General features: G+C 43.1%; 1 protein-coding gene and 1 long non-coding RNA gene across 15 annotated transcripts in view; one reads left to right on the top strand and one right to left on the bottom strand.

Moving 5' to 3' along the window:
- The window catches only part of LOC125117271 (uncharacterized), a 169,820-nt gene that overhangs the window by 66,748 nt on the left and 87,445 nt on the right, over positions 1–15,627 (bottom strand). For 12 of the 14 annotated variants that reach the window (XR_007132574.1, XR_007132568.1, XR_007132565.1 and 9 more), the window contains 4 exons: positions 15,404–15,533; positions 14,797–14,894; positions 7,646–7,725; positions 696–838 (listed from right to left, as the gene is read on the bottom strand). This is a non-coding gene — a long non-coding RNA (uncharacterized LOC125117271). The remainder of the gene's footprint in view (positions 1–695; positions 839–7,645; positions 7,726–14,796; positions 14,895–15,403; positions 15,534–15,627) is intronic. The other 2 variants (XR_007132566.1, XR_007132569.1) reach the window with 2 other exon arrangements.
- NPSR1 (neuropeptide S receptor 1) overlaps positions 1–15,627 on the top strand; it is a 148,256-nt gene that overhangs the window by 83,011 nt on the left and 49,618 nt on the right. The window lies entirely within an intron of this gene.

Here is a 15,627-nt window from a genome sequence, read left to right as displayed (position 1 = left end):
AGTTTCAGATGAAAGACTGCCCTGGAGGTCAAAGCTAAAATGAAGACCACCTTGTTGTGCCATCCATGGCAGCTCATCCCTCTTGTTTCTTATCCCAGAGCCCTCCCTGTTCCTATCCTCTTTTTTGCTGACTTGGATAAATGAGTGAGAGAACAAATTAATATATATTTGGGCCCCCCCACACATGGTCCCTACAAACCCCATGCCAGCCTTCCTTCTTTCTTCTAAAAGATAAACCAAGTGATTGCTGGGACCCAAGAGCTGGAAAACTGACAGCTCTCAAATTAAGATCCAGAGAAAGCAGACTAGGACTTGGGAAAAGTAATGCTTAATGAGTTCATTTCCAAAAGCCTAAAACAGAGCTTTAAATACATTTGTTTCCTTGAAATAGTAGTTAAGGTTTCAATAATTCACCCTGAGGAAGTCATATAAAACTGCTGATAAAGCTTTTTGCAAATAAATTTTGCAGAACTATTTATAATAGAAAATTGTAAACAAAGCGTAAATGTCCAACATTTAAAGTACAATTAAAGAACATATGCTACATCCCCTCAAAGAATATAATGTACTATTAAAAATAAGTTTAGTAATAAATGTGTAATAATATAGTAAAAATCTCCTAAAGTAAATGAAAAGCAGGTAGAAAATGATGTGTGCATAACAAACTCCAGCAATATAAAAAAGTAAAGACTTACCTAGAAAAATGAATGCAGTAACTATTGTTTTTGGTGATGATACAACATATAGTCCTTCTTCTCTTCCAACTTTCTACTTTTCTTTAGTTTCCATAGTTTGGGTAAACATAACCAATATTCAGTTCTCAACCATCTTGACTGACCTGTCAGCAGAATTTGACACAGTTGATCACTCTATTCTCTCTGAAAAACTTTCCAAACTTGTCTTCTAGAATATCATACTCTCCTAGTTTTTCTCCCACCCATTGGTATCTCTTTCCCTGTATCCTTTTTGTTGTTGTTGTTCCTCATCTTCTTGATCTCTTAGTGTTGGGTGTCCCAGAACTTGGTCCACAGACATTTACTCTTCTCTAGCCACACTCACTTCCTTGATAATCTCACACAGCACCATGATTTTACATATCGTCTATAGCCAGTAAATTTCCCATTTATATCTCCAGACTAGACGTTGCTCCCAAACGCTAGACTTGAATATGCAACCCTATTATATAGAGAGAGACACAAAAAGACATCTCAAACAATTCACATCCAAAACTAATTCCTGACCTTCCCTTCCCAAACCTATTCCATTTGGATCCTTTGCATCTCTATCAGTCAAGATTTGATCCAGAAATCAGGGTTACTCTAATTATCATAGGAATAAAGGGGTTTAGTAGATAAATTGGTGCTTTCCTAAGTGTGAGCACAGCTAGAAAGGTGAGGATTAAGAAGACTGAAGCCAGAAGGTCAAAGAAATGCCCCTAAAAGCTTGTGGTTCTTAACTGTTCTTTGGGGAACCGTGGTGTTTCTCAAGGTTTATATCAAAGCTCCTATCAACTGTCTCAACTGCAGAAGCAAAGCAAGCTCTTCCAGAAGCCTAAGAAGCTATAAATCTTGCAGTTGCTCATACATCAGCCTTCCATGGCTACTGACAGTAATGGCTGCTTCTCATTTTTTCTTTTCAACTTCCTCTTTGAAAAACTCTAACCTGGAACAATATGGGGAAGGTGAATCTAGAAAACGTGGTTCCTAGATTCTTATCCACCATGCAGAGGAGTCCCCTAGAAGTAGACAGGTCAAAACACCAATCACAGCTCTTTGAGAATAAGGTTTGTATTGCTCCCTGTGGCACTAGCAACCTGCACCAGGAGTGCAGTGTCTTCACGGCCACTGTTGACCTGGGGAGTGGAGGATGGCAAGTGGGCAATTTAAAATGTCATCACCCCCTCTTACCACAATGCCCAACTTCTTTCTTCATTAGGCTTCCATTTGGATGTTGAAAGCTAAACCATATTCCAGAGTTCTGAAAGTTGATCCTGACAGTTTTCACTAGCTTATTAGTTGTTGGAATGATGGAGCCTTGGAATTCCCTATGCCCTCATTTTTAGCATCATCACCCTGATCTTTTTTAACTTCTTAGGTTAGATACTTAGATAATTTGCCTTCACAATTTCTTTTTTTCTAATGTAAGAATTTAGGCACCATTAAGTATTTGTCAAAGATGCTTTAATTTCATTGCACAAGTTCCAACAGATATTATTTTCATTACTACCTCATTATGATTAAGGAATCTATAATTTCTATCTACCTTCCTTCCTCCCTCCACCTTTCTTTCTTTCCTTTCTTCCTTCGTTCCTTTCTTTCTTTTTGTCTTTTTATAGCCACACCCATGGCCTATGGAAGTTCCCAGGCTAGGGGTCGAATTGAAGCTGTAGCTACAGCAAAGGCCAGATCCAAGCAGCGTCTGCAACTTACACCACAGCTCACGAAAATGCCAAATCCTTAACGCACTGATTGAGGCCAGGGATTGAACCTGCATCCTCATGGATACTAGTTGGGTTCCACAATGGAACTCCCTACCTCCCTACAATTTCTATTATAATTTCTTTGTTGATGATTTTGACAAACTGTTATTTAGAATTTTAATTTTCTATAATACCATGCTTGCCTTTATTATTATTTACTAGCTTAATTTCTTTTCTGTTTTAGATTTTTTTAATTGGATGAAAACTGACATATGGTATAATGCATAACATTTTTATAATGTGCCATGTGCCTTTGAAAATATGTGTTCTCCACATTTGAGAAGTGTTATCAATTATTTACATCAGGGCAAGGTTGTTTCCTGAGTGATTCCAATTCCCTCTATCCTTAGTGATTTTTTATCTACTTGGTTTATAAATAACTAAAAGAAGTTGCTAAAATCTGCAGTTATGGTGGCGGATTTGTCTATTTCTCCTTGTAGTTTTATTATTTTTTTTTTTACTGTATTTATTTTAACAGGTTTAGAATTGCTATCTCTTCCTGAACTTTCAATCAATATTCAGTAACTCTGTCTCTAGCAATGCTTTTAACTTTGAGGATTTTATCCTGTATTGATGTAGCTGGAGCATCATTCTTTTGGTTAATATGTGCTAGACATGTCCATTTTTGTTTTAACATTTTTTGTTTTTCATGTTTTAGGTGCTTCCTTTTTCTGCTTTGCTAAGAGCAAGTGCTCATTTGTCTAGCCCTGTGTCTAGTTTGGCCACTGGCTCCTGAGGGGTGGGTGGAGGGGAAGTAGTGCTCAGGATAAGGGGAGCAGGGAGAGCAGAGGAGATGGGAAGAAGCCCTGATCCTTCACCTGGCCTCAGAGTGAACTAGATGACTAGGCCTTCTCTCTAGCGTGGACCCTGGGCTCAGATGAAGTCTCCCATGATCTCCTTGTGTTTGAAACTCTAGGTGTCCCATTAAGAAGGCCTGATCCAGAGTTCTCTTGCGGTGCAGTGGGCTAAGGATCCAGCATTGCTACTCCAGCTGCTTGGGTCACTGCTGTGGTGCAGGTTCCATCCCTGCCCTGGGAACTTCCACATGCCAAGAGCACAGCCAAAAAAAAAAAAAAAAAAAAAGAGGGTCTGATCCCCAAGTGTTCTGTTTACAATGAAAACTCCATTTGGTATGTGATTCATAACTAACAACATCCATTATCTCCATGAAACCACTACCTCTTCCAAAAGCTGTGACATTGTCTGAAAACAGCATGAGATTTAAAATCAGGACATTTTCAGGTTTCCTGTACCTGAGACTGGCATCCTCCACTGACTATACAAAATTCCTAGGCACTATCTCTTTGAACAATGCCTCTTTTCCATTCTCTTTATCGTCTCTTCCTGGAACTCCAAAATGAGATTTTTGTTAGTCTTTCTCAGTCTATTCACTAAGTCTTCTAATTTCTCTTTGATCCACATCGTGGTCTCTTTCTCTTGCTTTCAGGATAATTTTTTCAGGCCTTTCTTCAGACTTATTAATCCTCTTTTCATCTGGCTCCAATCTTCTATTTAACTTGTTCACTGAAATACTAATTTTAATTATTACATACTTTTATCATTTCTCAAAGTTTTATTTTGTCTTTGTTTTAATATACCTGGTCAATCAGAGAGAGACCTTTTAATATCATCAAATTTATAACCCCCTGCTTTGTTTCTTTTAATATATTTTTAAATGTTACATAATATTGTTTTGCTGGTATTTTCAATATATGAAATCTCTGAACACCTGATTTCTGTGTATACACAGATGTTCATGTTTGTACAGTGAGGTTTCTCAAAGGCCACAGTACACTCATGAGAGATAAAATAAAAAAATCAAATAAAGTCTTAGTACTCTTATGGAAATACTTTTGACCTGATAGATTGAGGGTCTCAGGGACTTTTAGGGGTCCTCATATGACACTTTGAGAATTATTTCCCTAAATCATCCATTGATTTAATAATTTCTCTTCTATGCATTGAGAATTGACCTTGGCACTTTTAGGAAGGTGCCAACATTGGGAACATTGAGACAATGAAAGTTCTAGTCACTTTCTCTGGAACTATGATTAAGAAAGACTGCAAACAACTACAGATATAGCTACTGTGGTTGTATAATGTTTTTGCTTCTTAACCAATGTGTTTTCCTCCCTCTCCTCTTAAGAATGTCTGTCGCTATGTAATTCTCCACTTAGACAGTTATATCACGAGATGTTTACTGCTACAATGAAGGCTAACTAAAGGGAATAGTCTACTTCTTGGCTTGTGAGTTTCAAGTGAAAGATGAAAAGCCAGGTTACCTGGATCCAAGAATGGGAAAGGGTGAGAAGAGAATGTGCAGGAAACAGGAGCTTAAACATCGGAGCATTGCTCTTGAGCCCTGAGGCAACACAGGACAAGCGCTGAGGAGGACAAGTTGGAGAAATTCACAAGCAAGTGATTTATATTTTTTGAAAACAAAGGTGGAATTCCCTTGTGGGTTAAGGATCTGGCACTGTCACTGCAGCAGACTCTGGTCACTGCGATGGCACAGGTTCGATCACTGGCCTGAGAACTTCTACTTGCTAGAGGGGCAGCCAAAAAACAGAAGGTCTGTGACTCACTATGCCCACTTCCTCAAGAGACAGTCCAGGGAAGGAGCGAGGCACTGGGTTCCCCCTCCACATAGCACTGAAGGTGAGAAGAAATGCATATGTGAGTATCTTAGGCAGAGAGCCTAAAACAGCCGCACATGGTCTCTGCACCCTGTATTCTGCTGTGGAGACAGAGAGCATATTCTGAGCAAACAAGAGCAGAGAGAGCTGGTGGCCTAAAGGGGTCCTGCAGTTGGAAAAAGGCACCACTTTGATTTGCTGACAACCAAAGACAAGATGGGGTTGGGGGAGTGTCCATCGTGGCGCCGCGGAGACGAATCCGACTAGGAACCATGAGGTTGCAGATTTGATCCCCGGCCTCTCTCAGTGGGTTAAGGATCTGGTGTTGCCGTGAGCTGTGGTGTAGGTCGCAGACGCGGCTCAGATCTGGTGTTGCTGCGGCTCTGGCATAGGCCAGAAGCTGTAGCTCTGATTAGACCTCTAGCCTCCATATGCCGTGGGTGTGGCCCTAAAAGGACAAAAGACGAAAAAAAAAAAAAAAAGGATGGGGTTGGGGACATCATCTCAGAGATGCCAATGACGATAAGAAATGACACGAAGAGGAGGTCCCATCATGGCACAGTGGTTAACGAATCCGACTAGGAGCCATGAGGTTTCAGGTTCAGTCCCTGGCCTTGCTCAGTGGGTTAAGGACCCAGCGTTGCCGTAAGCTGTGTGGTGTAGGTCGAGGACGTGGCTTGGATCCCGCGTTGCTGTGGCTCTGGCGTAGGCCAGTGGCCACAGCTCCAATTCGAACCTTAGCCTGGGAACCTCCATATGCCGAGGGAGTGGCCCTAAAAAATGCAACAAAACAAAACAAAACAAAAGAAAAAGAGAAAAAGAAATGACACGAAGAACCAGACACTACATGAACTCGCGCCTGTACACACACACACACACACACACACACACACACACGGCTTCACACTGAATAAGCTTTCTAGAATTTTAAGAGGACACAGAGACAAGACAAGGGTAAACACTTAATTGACTGTAATTAAATTTTGACATCCAGCAGAGTAAGAGTTCATAGTAGCAATTAATTTCTGTTTTAGAAGATGAAGAATATTATTTTTCTTGTACGACTACAGACCAAAGTGGAATGAGTCCTCAGATTCTAGGATCCCTTAGCTGGGTGACAGTGGGAGATGAAGCGGGAATGGAGGGAAGATACCACTGCCTGGCTGCTCTCTCTCTTTGGGGACCGCACCACAAATGAGGCTCATCAGGACTCCAGGAATGTTTACTGCCTGGTTCTGCGCAGCAAGGCTCTCAGCCAGAGGCCATAATTGATGTGCACAGAGCCGGAGCTCCTGCCAGCTTGTGGAGCATGGGCCTCTAATTCAGAGAAAAAGGAGTTGGGCCTCTGCCAGTCATTTACCTTTGATGCTTCATACGGCATCAGTCAGACCATGATTTCAGGCTGACAAACCAGGAAAAATAAAACTGTCAGAAAGCAGGCAGGCTCTTGATGGGGTCTGTTAGCTTGGTAATGGAAGGGAATATTATTGCTCTATGCATTTGCATAATATCTACTGATCAAGCCTCCACGATGCTACTCTTCCTGAGAGGTTCTGGCAGTGAGGGTAGGAGGGCTAGGTTCACGTCACAGCCTCTGCACACTCAGGCTGGACCACAGTCACTGACACAGCCCAAGAGTCGGGCAGAGAGTCCCCAGGGTGACCAAGCAAGAGGCAGCCTCCACCAGTGTGTGACTGGAAGTCGAGGTAGCTGGGTTTTACTCACAGTTCTGCCAAAACCTTGCTGTGTGACCTTGGGCAAGCTGCCAGCTCATTCTGTTCCTCTCTGCATTCCACTCTGCCTGGAATCCCTCCATTAGAGAGTCCCTCATGGGCCAAGGTTTAATGCTCCCATTAAAATGAAAATGTTGCGGAGAGAATTAAGTGCCTTCAGCCATTAGCTCCTGAGAATTAGTTTGTCAGTTTGATTTGTTTACAACTGAGAGCTCTTTGGTTGGGGGGCTGATGGGGAGGCCAGAGCAGGTGGGAGAAGGCTAAGTGGAGTGCTGGGATGCTCCCGCCTGGGAGTAGGGTGGGGTGACACAGGGAAGGATCCTAGTGAGTCGCTATAGAATCACAGGCACAGGTGCACCCCTCCGCCTGCAGTGCCTGAATCCCTGGCAAACAGACGGAGGATCACGGGCATGAGGACCTCCGCCTAAGACAAGCTGCTTGGAAGTTTCGAGACATTCCTGAGAAAAGACCCTGAGCCCAGCGCTGCATTAGCCTGAAGTCTAATGCTCCTCCCAGGTGACAGCCCCTCAGGGGATTGTGACAGGCACACACGGAGGAGGGTGACCTTGAATTTTTTCTTCTTCTGGATAAATGGTATCCCATCCTTTCTCTGCCATGTGTACACCCCGACGAAGCTGAGCCCCTGGGTGGCCAGTCTCAGCCTAATGTAGTGCCCAAAGAAACCTCCAGCTTCCGTTTTGAGGGAACCTCTCGGAGGCAATGGCATCTATCTGTGGTGGTAAACTGCACAAAACATGTCAAAATGTCTTAAATTTCCTCTGGGTCATTCCATTTACCCTTTCCCAAAGTTTCCACCGGCAACTCAGAATTTCTTTATTCCTTGTTTTCTGGGCTCTCTCTTCCTCTGAATTTCTTCCTAAACATTCCAAGGTAAAAGAGAAGGGGGCAGAAAGGAAGTGAGATGAAGAAAGGAAGGAAAGCTTACATTACTGAGAGCCTGTTATGTTCCAAAGACATGACATTTAATCTTGACGAAGTCACGTCTAAGATGTCTTGTAAGCTGCTCAAGGTCACAGAGCGGTTCGATGGCAAACAAGGGATTCTGATAGGGACTGTGTCACAATGCAGGCCCAGTTACACGCAAAATAACTCCTATCCTCCTGAGAACCTGAGGGCCAAGCTCTGGGGAGCCCAGGGTGGGGCGCTGGATGGGGCAGAAAGTGAGGAGGACACCAGCTGCTCATCACACTTTGGCCCTGATTATACTATCTGCTCCAATTAAAGTTCAATTTCATCTCCCTAGGTTTCCTTTATACTCCAAGTCTGATGAGAAGTTCACATTCTAAAAATGGAGATCTGTTGACTATTTAAAATTCAAGTCTTGGGTTAAATCTATTAAGAAGACTCTTCCTGTCTCCCTTACTCTCATTTCTGTCTAATTTTAGTCTCTAGAATCGTACTAGGTGTTTGGGGGGAGTGGGGAATAGAGGAGCCTGAGTTGTGAGTCTTATCCATGAGTCTGTCACAATCTGGCTGGAAAGACTAGCAACGTAAATGACATACACATATTAATGGTGAGTGACAACACGTGCTTCATACTTCCACACCTTCACACGTGCTGCTGTCTCCACCTGAGGGCCCTTGTCTCGCTCTGGTCTGCCTAGCAAAGCCCTGCTCCATCTTCAAGGCACAGAGTTCAAGGGGCCCCTCTGTGCGCCTTGCCTGGTCCTCTTGGTTCCTACTCGAGCAGATTTGATCAGTTACCTGTCTTTTGTACAGATATCATTTAATACTCTTTTCTATTTTACATGCTTCCCTTTGACACTAGAATGTGAGCAAGTTGAGGACAGGAATAGAATTTTCTTTCTTGAATTCCCAGCATAGGGCATGGTATCTGAAGCCTAGCAGACAGCAATCAATAATTACAGATGAATTATCACTTAAATAAGTGCTAAATGAAGTGATGCATATCTGGGACCTCCCGGGAAACACGGTGGGAACTTCATGGAGGGAGTGGAGCTTGCATTGGGTCTTAGAGGATTTGGGGTTGTTGATGCTGCCGAAAGGATTGGAGAAAGTCACCAGCTGGAAGGCTAAGACAGAATCAAAGACCACAAATACAAGGATATCTGCCCAGATGTTTCATGGTGGTTCTGGATTCAAATATTCCACCCTATTGTCAGACACTGCCAGCTTGAGAATGAGGAAAATTCTCTCACAGAGAAGATGAGAGTGAGTCTGAATCATAAACGCAGTTGAATGTTCATCATGAACAGAAGGCCTGGGGAGCAGGACTGCCCGATAGGATACTCAGAGTTTTAAAAGCAGGCGTTCCCATCATGGCTCAGCGGTTAACAAGTCTGACGAGCATCATCTGGATGCGGGTTCAATCCCTGGCTTTGCTCAGTGCGTCAGGGATCTGGTGTTGCCGTGAGCTGTGGTGTAGGTTGCAGATGCAGCTTGGATCCCATGTTGCTGTGGCTGTAGCGTAGGCCGGCAGCTACAGCTCCGATTCGACCCCTAGCCTGGGAACCTTCATGTGCCACAGGTGCAGCCCTAAAAAGACAAAATTAAATAAATAAATACAAACAAAGAAGGCATGAGATGACTTTATCTGAGGTCCAGCCCAACCCTAGGCAGAGGGCCCAGCCAACTTGAAGCCCCTAAACTCACTCTGACAGTTCAAGGAATATGTGCAGAAACCTTGCCAGATCTGAGAGGGTCACCCGGCAGTGGGACCCCTTCTCATCTCCTCTGCTCTACCTGACCTTCTCCTGAGAGCCACTGTCCCCTCTGCAGTGGGTGACTGACTGGACACAGGACTAAGCACATCAAAACTTGTTCTCAGATGGGATTTTTAGGGCAGTGACGGATATTCTAGGGATGGATATGTGTTATTATGTGTTTTTCCAAGCCTCTAGGATGTAAAACACCAGGAGTAAACCCTGAGGTAAATATAGACTTTGGACAATTATAATGTGTCAGCATAGTTCATCTCTTGAAACAACTGCACCCCTCTTGTGTGGGGTGCGATAGCGAGGGGGGCTATGGGGGCAGGGGGTACACAGGAACTCTCAGTACTTCCGAGTTTGCTCTGACCTGAAAACTGCTCTAAAATAGCCTTTGTGAAATAAAACAAAAACTTGCTCTCAGGAAATAATAATAATAACAGTAACAACAAAATATTCTATCTATACAGGCAGACGTGTTCTTATATAGCCAATGGCTGTCTCTGGATAGTCTGTTTGATAATAGCAGTGGCTGTTTCTGAGGAGGGGTCTCAGTGACTAGGAGTCAGTAGTAGGAGGAGGGTGCCTTTTCATTTTCAGATTTTATTATTTTTCTGGAAATAGGAAGTCTAATCCTGTGCATGCATTTACAAGCATCAGCTGATGAATCTTCACACACTGAACACACCCATGTAACCAGCACCCAAATAAAGACCCAGAGCATTGCTAGCTGCCCTCAAGCTTCCTCCCGCCAGCTGCCCATCATCACCCCTCACCTCCACCAAGGGTGATCCCTGAGGCAAAGGTGAGCTTTCACCTGACTCTGTACCTTATCCGGATGGAAGCTCATCCAGATGGAAAGTCTGTGTGCTTTGCTGTCTGGCTTCTTTTGCTCAGCATTTGTCCAAGACATTCATCAGCATTGTTGCCGGTAGTTACAGACCATTCACGCTACTGAATGGCATTCCATTGTAAGACTATCCCACAATCGATTTCTCTATTCAACTAGTGATGGGCACTTGGGTAATTTCCAGTTTAGAGCTATTATGACTATTACTGCCTTGAGCATTTTCAGACACATTGTTTTGTGAGACATTTATTTTTATTATTTGTACTACTTGAATTCTGTATTGTCTGCCTGTATTACTCTTTTTAAAAAACATGCACCAAAAAACACATGTTTTAAAAACACCTCCCAGGGCATTTTCACTTGGATCAGATTCTTTGCTCCTTCCCTGCTGACAAGGAAGCAGAAAAGTTAATAAAAAGAGCTAATATTTACTGAATGCTTACGGAACCAACTCTTTGCAAAACAAACAAAAAAAACCCCCAACATTTCTACTTTCTCATTTAATCCTCCAAATTACCTCAGCTAGAGATACTCTTATTACTCCCATTTTTGACCTGTGGAAGCTGAGACTGAGCGAGTTTAAATAACTTGACCAAAGTCATAGTGAGCAAGTAGAGAACCACAGTTCAAGCACTGGTCCCTAACGCTAAAGCTTGTGCCTCAGCCTCCAGGCTGCAGTCTCCATTAGGCAGGGCTGGGCGTCCAGGGAGCGGATCAGACATGAGGAGCAGGAGCTGAAATACAGCAGCTTCCAACTGTCCGCTCAGCCTGGCCCAACAGCATGGATTGTTCTTCTCCTCCTTCATGTCCTAATTAATCAAATCCTTTTGAACATGAAAGAGCAAGACTGGATTTTTGCTAAGATGAAAGAAAGGAATCTATTCCCATCTGGTACCCTCAAGACTTTCCAAGGTAAGCCAGCAGGGAGCACTTCAATGCAACCTGCATGGCAATTTAATGATTTCCCAAGAATGCCGGAAGATTTGGCAAAGTCACAAGCAATTTGGATCTGCCAGCACTTGGGCATCATGGAAAGAATAGTAGTCTAAGGTCTAGAGTAGGGGTCAAATAGCTTTTTCTGTAAAGGGCCAGATATTAAACATTTTAGGCTTTGGGGCGCAATGACCTCTGCCTCAACCACCCAACTGAGCCACTGTAACATGGAAGCAGCCACAGACAATATGAGAATGAATAAGCAGGGCTATGTTCCGGTAGAATTTTACCTATGGATACTGAAATTTGAATTTCATGTATTTTTCATATGCTGCAAAAATATTTTATTCTTTTTTTTCAAAAATAAAACACTTTTTAAAAAAAGATCCTTAGTCTGAAAACTGTACAAAAATAGGCGGCAGACAGAGACCTGGGCTTGAATCCTGGCTCTACCACTTATTATTTCCATGGCTTTTGACACATTGCTTCAATTCCCCCAACTTCAATTCTCTCTTAGGGCAATGAGCAGAGCAGGTACTATGCAGTCGGGTCCTTCTTTGTGGTCAGCACTGCGACATGTGCTTGACTTAATTTTATCCTCATCATGACCACAAGAAGCAGAAATCATATGACTGCCTTTCTTTGGACAGTTACAGTGTTGGACAGAGATTATATATGTAATTTCGCCTGACCTGGCCTTCATTGTTTTTGAGATTGATCCTTATCATATTCAGAAGTCTCTATGTTGGTTCAAGGATAGCATCCCTGCTTCTTCTAAGGTTCTATGATTTTTTGAGTATCTATCATTGTACTGCACTTTCAAATGACGCATTTCATCTAACTGGAATTATTCTATTCAATTAGAAGTACTTAAAAGTCCAATTTTTACTCCAAATTTCACTGAACCAAAGTTGAACGCATACTCTGAAGGATTACTAGTTCTATTTACGTGCAAAGTAGAGAGCTTGGCTCAGATATATTCATACAAAGCATTGCATTCAATCAGAGAATGTGTGTGAATTGCCTAGCACAAAGCCTGCCACAAAGAAAGCCAGCCAATATTTGTCCCCAACTGCCTTGAAGATAAGGAGCAGACTCAGAGAGCTACTTCTTGGGAAAGGGGTTGCCTGGAAACATAAGGCCAAGGCCTCAGAAGACACACTGAACCAACCAAACTTTCCCCGAGGAAATAAGTCCAGGTGTCTTGGGTCTGGGTGCTTGATCCAGAGCCTCACCAGGTCTTTTGCTTGTTCCTCAGTCTCTTAGTCCATCATCCATGGGGCTGGGCACTGCCTCCTCCCACTGCTATTCCAGCGACTCTACCTGGCCAAAATCTTCCAGCTTTCTTCTGGCCCTGCAAGTTGGTTCTGCCAGTCTCTTCTGTCTGCTCACCCCCACTTCTGATGTTTCCTTGAGTTTGGCTCCATTTCCCACTCAGTACAGAGCTCTCCCTTCTGCCCCAAGATATTATGCAGCAGCTCAGACTCTCTGAGTAACTCTGATGGTGGTCAGCTCAGCTTGCTTAATAAGAACAATCTGGACAGAACAGTTTCGTTTCTCAGAGCCCCTCCAGAGGCAGAATGGTAGCGGAGTGAGGAGAGAGCCTGGACTCTGCAATTTCCTGCCTGGTTTTGAATTCCAGTAGGTGCTCCTCTCCATACTAGCAGCTGAGCGAGTTACCCTCTCCATCCCTCAGTTTCTTCAACTGTAAAAGGAGGGGTAAACCCACAGCACCTGCTTCATAGGATTGTGGGGAGGATTAAATTAGTTCTTACATATAAAGTGCTTAGAACAATGTCCAGTACAGGGTAAGCACTCTCTGCATTAGCGGTTGTGACTTTGCTTTTGCTTTTAAATAGCATCTCTATTTCCAGAGCATAAACTGCCCCACCACTAAAGAGGATGAAGTTGCAGTGTCCCCTGGGCTCTGAGGAACAGAAATCGGCCTGCCTACAAATCTTTCTCTGAACAAATAGCTAACACACCCACTGCACAGGAACTTGCCAGGAAGGACTGTACTGGTCTGAGTGAAAGGGAACTGAGCAAATAATGACCAGCTTCTGAGAGAACAGCACCCTCTGCTCAGCATGTGGCCACCTCTGCTACACTGTGCACGGTTCACAGCCGCTGCCTCCTGCAGGCTCTGCCCCAGAGGCTGAGCGGCCATATCATGTGTCTTCCCAACCAGGACACTTTGCTCTGGTAGCTTCTTTTTTCCCCACAGCACATGGACGCTCCAGGGTCAGGGGACTGAATCTGAGCCACCGCTGTGACCTAGGCAGCTGTGGCAATGCTGGATCTTTTAACTCACTGCGCTGGGCCGGGGATCGAACACAAGCCCCTGCAGTGACCTGAGTCATTACAGTCGGATACTTAACCCACTGTACCACAGCAGGAACTCCTTAGTTTTGACATGACTTCAAAATTACAGAAAATCTTCAGAAATAGTACAAAGTGTTCTCATGTATCCTGGCCTCAAAATCCTCAAATACTAATGTTCCATATTTGCTTTATCATTCCCCTGCCTCTATCTATCCAATCATCTATCCACTTAAATATATATTATTATGTAATCTACAAACTGCCTTAAATTTCACCAAATTGTCCCAAGAACATCCTTTACAGTAAAATAAAATTCTAGACCACGCACTGTATTCAGTTGTCATGTATCTTTAATCTTCTTTACTCTAGAATACTTCCTCGGTCTTTTGTGTGTGTGTGTGTGTGTTTTATGACATCAAAACAGCACAGGTTGGGTATTTTGCGGAAGGTCCCTGAGTTTGGATCTGTGTGATGTTTCCTCCTGTCAGAAACAGGCTACACATTCTTGAGATACCACAGAAACAGGGCTCTATTCCTCTCAGTATGTAATATCAGCAGGCACAGAATAGTTCTGTACCAGTGGAAAGGTACTACTTTTCCCTTTGCAATTAATAAATATCTTAAGATTTCATAACCATCCTGTCACTTCTCAAACTTCTACTTCTTAGCAGTCGGGGTAGATTCTTTCCTGAATCAACTGTAAATGTTTCCAAACAATGAGTTTTTAACCCAATCATCATTTCTACATTTATTAGTTGGGTTTCTATTGTAAGCAAGAGCTTTCTCTTCTGCCGCCATTTATTGACTTATATTTTATGGGCTCACAGATCCTTATTTTCTTCAGTAGGTTATAATTTGTTACTCATTATTTATTTTAATGCTTCAATTGCCAGTTTGGCCAAGGTTCCAAGTGGAACCTACAACTTGGTTCCAGTTTCTTTTGAAATATTTCTCAACAATCTTTGGGCATTTCTTTACTTTCTGGCACATAAGATGTTTCAGGCTCATCTTGTCCTTTTCCAGCCCAGGCCTGGAATCAGCTACCTCCAAGGAGCCATGTAAAAGACCTACAGGAACAGGGACCATTCTAGGGACACCAGCTTATGTTCTCAGTCTAAGCTCAAATATCTTTTCATGGTTGAGTGATTCTCACCTGGAAGTCATTCTTGGACCTTTGGAAATGCTGAGGCATTGGAGTTATCACAGAGTCCAGAGAAGCCAAGTTTCTTGCATTGCACAGGGGAGTCTAACCTAACAAAGAATCACCCCACAAACAAGATACCTGTTAACCAAGAACAATCCAGTCCCTAAACCAATTATCACTGCTCTTCTGTCTTGAGATCTGTCCCCTGATGTATTGGTTTGGTTCTATTCACCTTGACAGGCAATAAGTTAACTTAATCACCATCATTTTCTTAGTGGACGGCAAATGTACGAGCATGTGGGAGCTCCCACTGTGGCTCAGTGGAAATGAACCCACTAGTATCCATGAGGATGCAGATTAGATCCCTGGCCCTGCTCAGTGGGTTAAGCACCTTGTGTTGCTGTGAGCTATGGTGTAAGCTGGTGGCTGCAGCTCCGATTTGACCCCCAGTCTGGCAACTTCCATATGCCGCAGGTGCAGCCCTAAAAAGCAAAACAAAACAAAACAAAACAAAACAAAAAAAAAAAAACCAAACAACTACTATGCCGTAGAGCATGTAAAATAGCTAGTCTTCACTGTTGTTCTAGTTTAAACAGACCCTCAAACTCTTACTTACCAATTCTTTTCAGAAAAATATCTTCAAGCAAGTTGATTAGGAGCTCAGAAACACTTGCCACTCTTAGTTCCTGCAGCTTTCCATATAGTTGTTCAGCCCCATTCATTACATTAGCACCAATCAGATGTACCTAGGGTTTAAGTACCAAGCATGTTACTAAGCATTCTACATGCATTATCTCATTTAATCTTCACAATAGCTTTATAAATCAGGTACTCCTATTA

This window comes from Phacochoerus africanus, chromosome 16 (genome assembly GCF_016906955.1).
Source record: "Phacochoerus africanus isolate WHEZ1 chromosome 16, ROS_Pafr_v1, whole genome shotgun sequence".
Lineage (NCBI taxonomy): Eukaryota > Metazoa > Chordata > Mammalia > Artiodactyla > Suidae > Phacochoerus > Phacochoerus africanus.
This window is presented reverse-complemented; position numbering and strand designations above follow the sequence as displayed.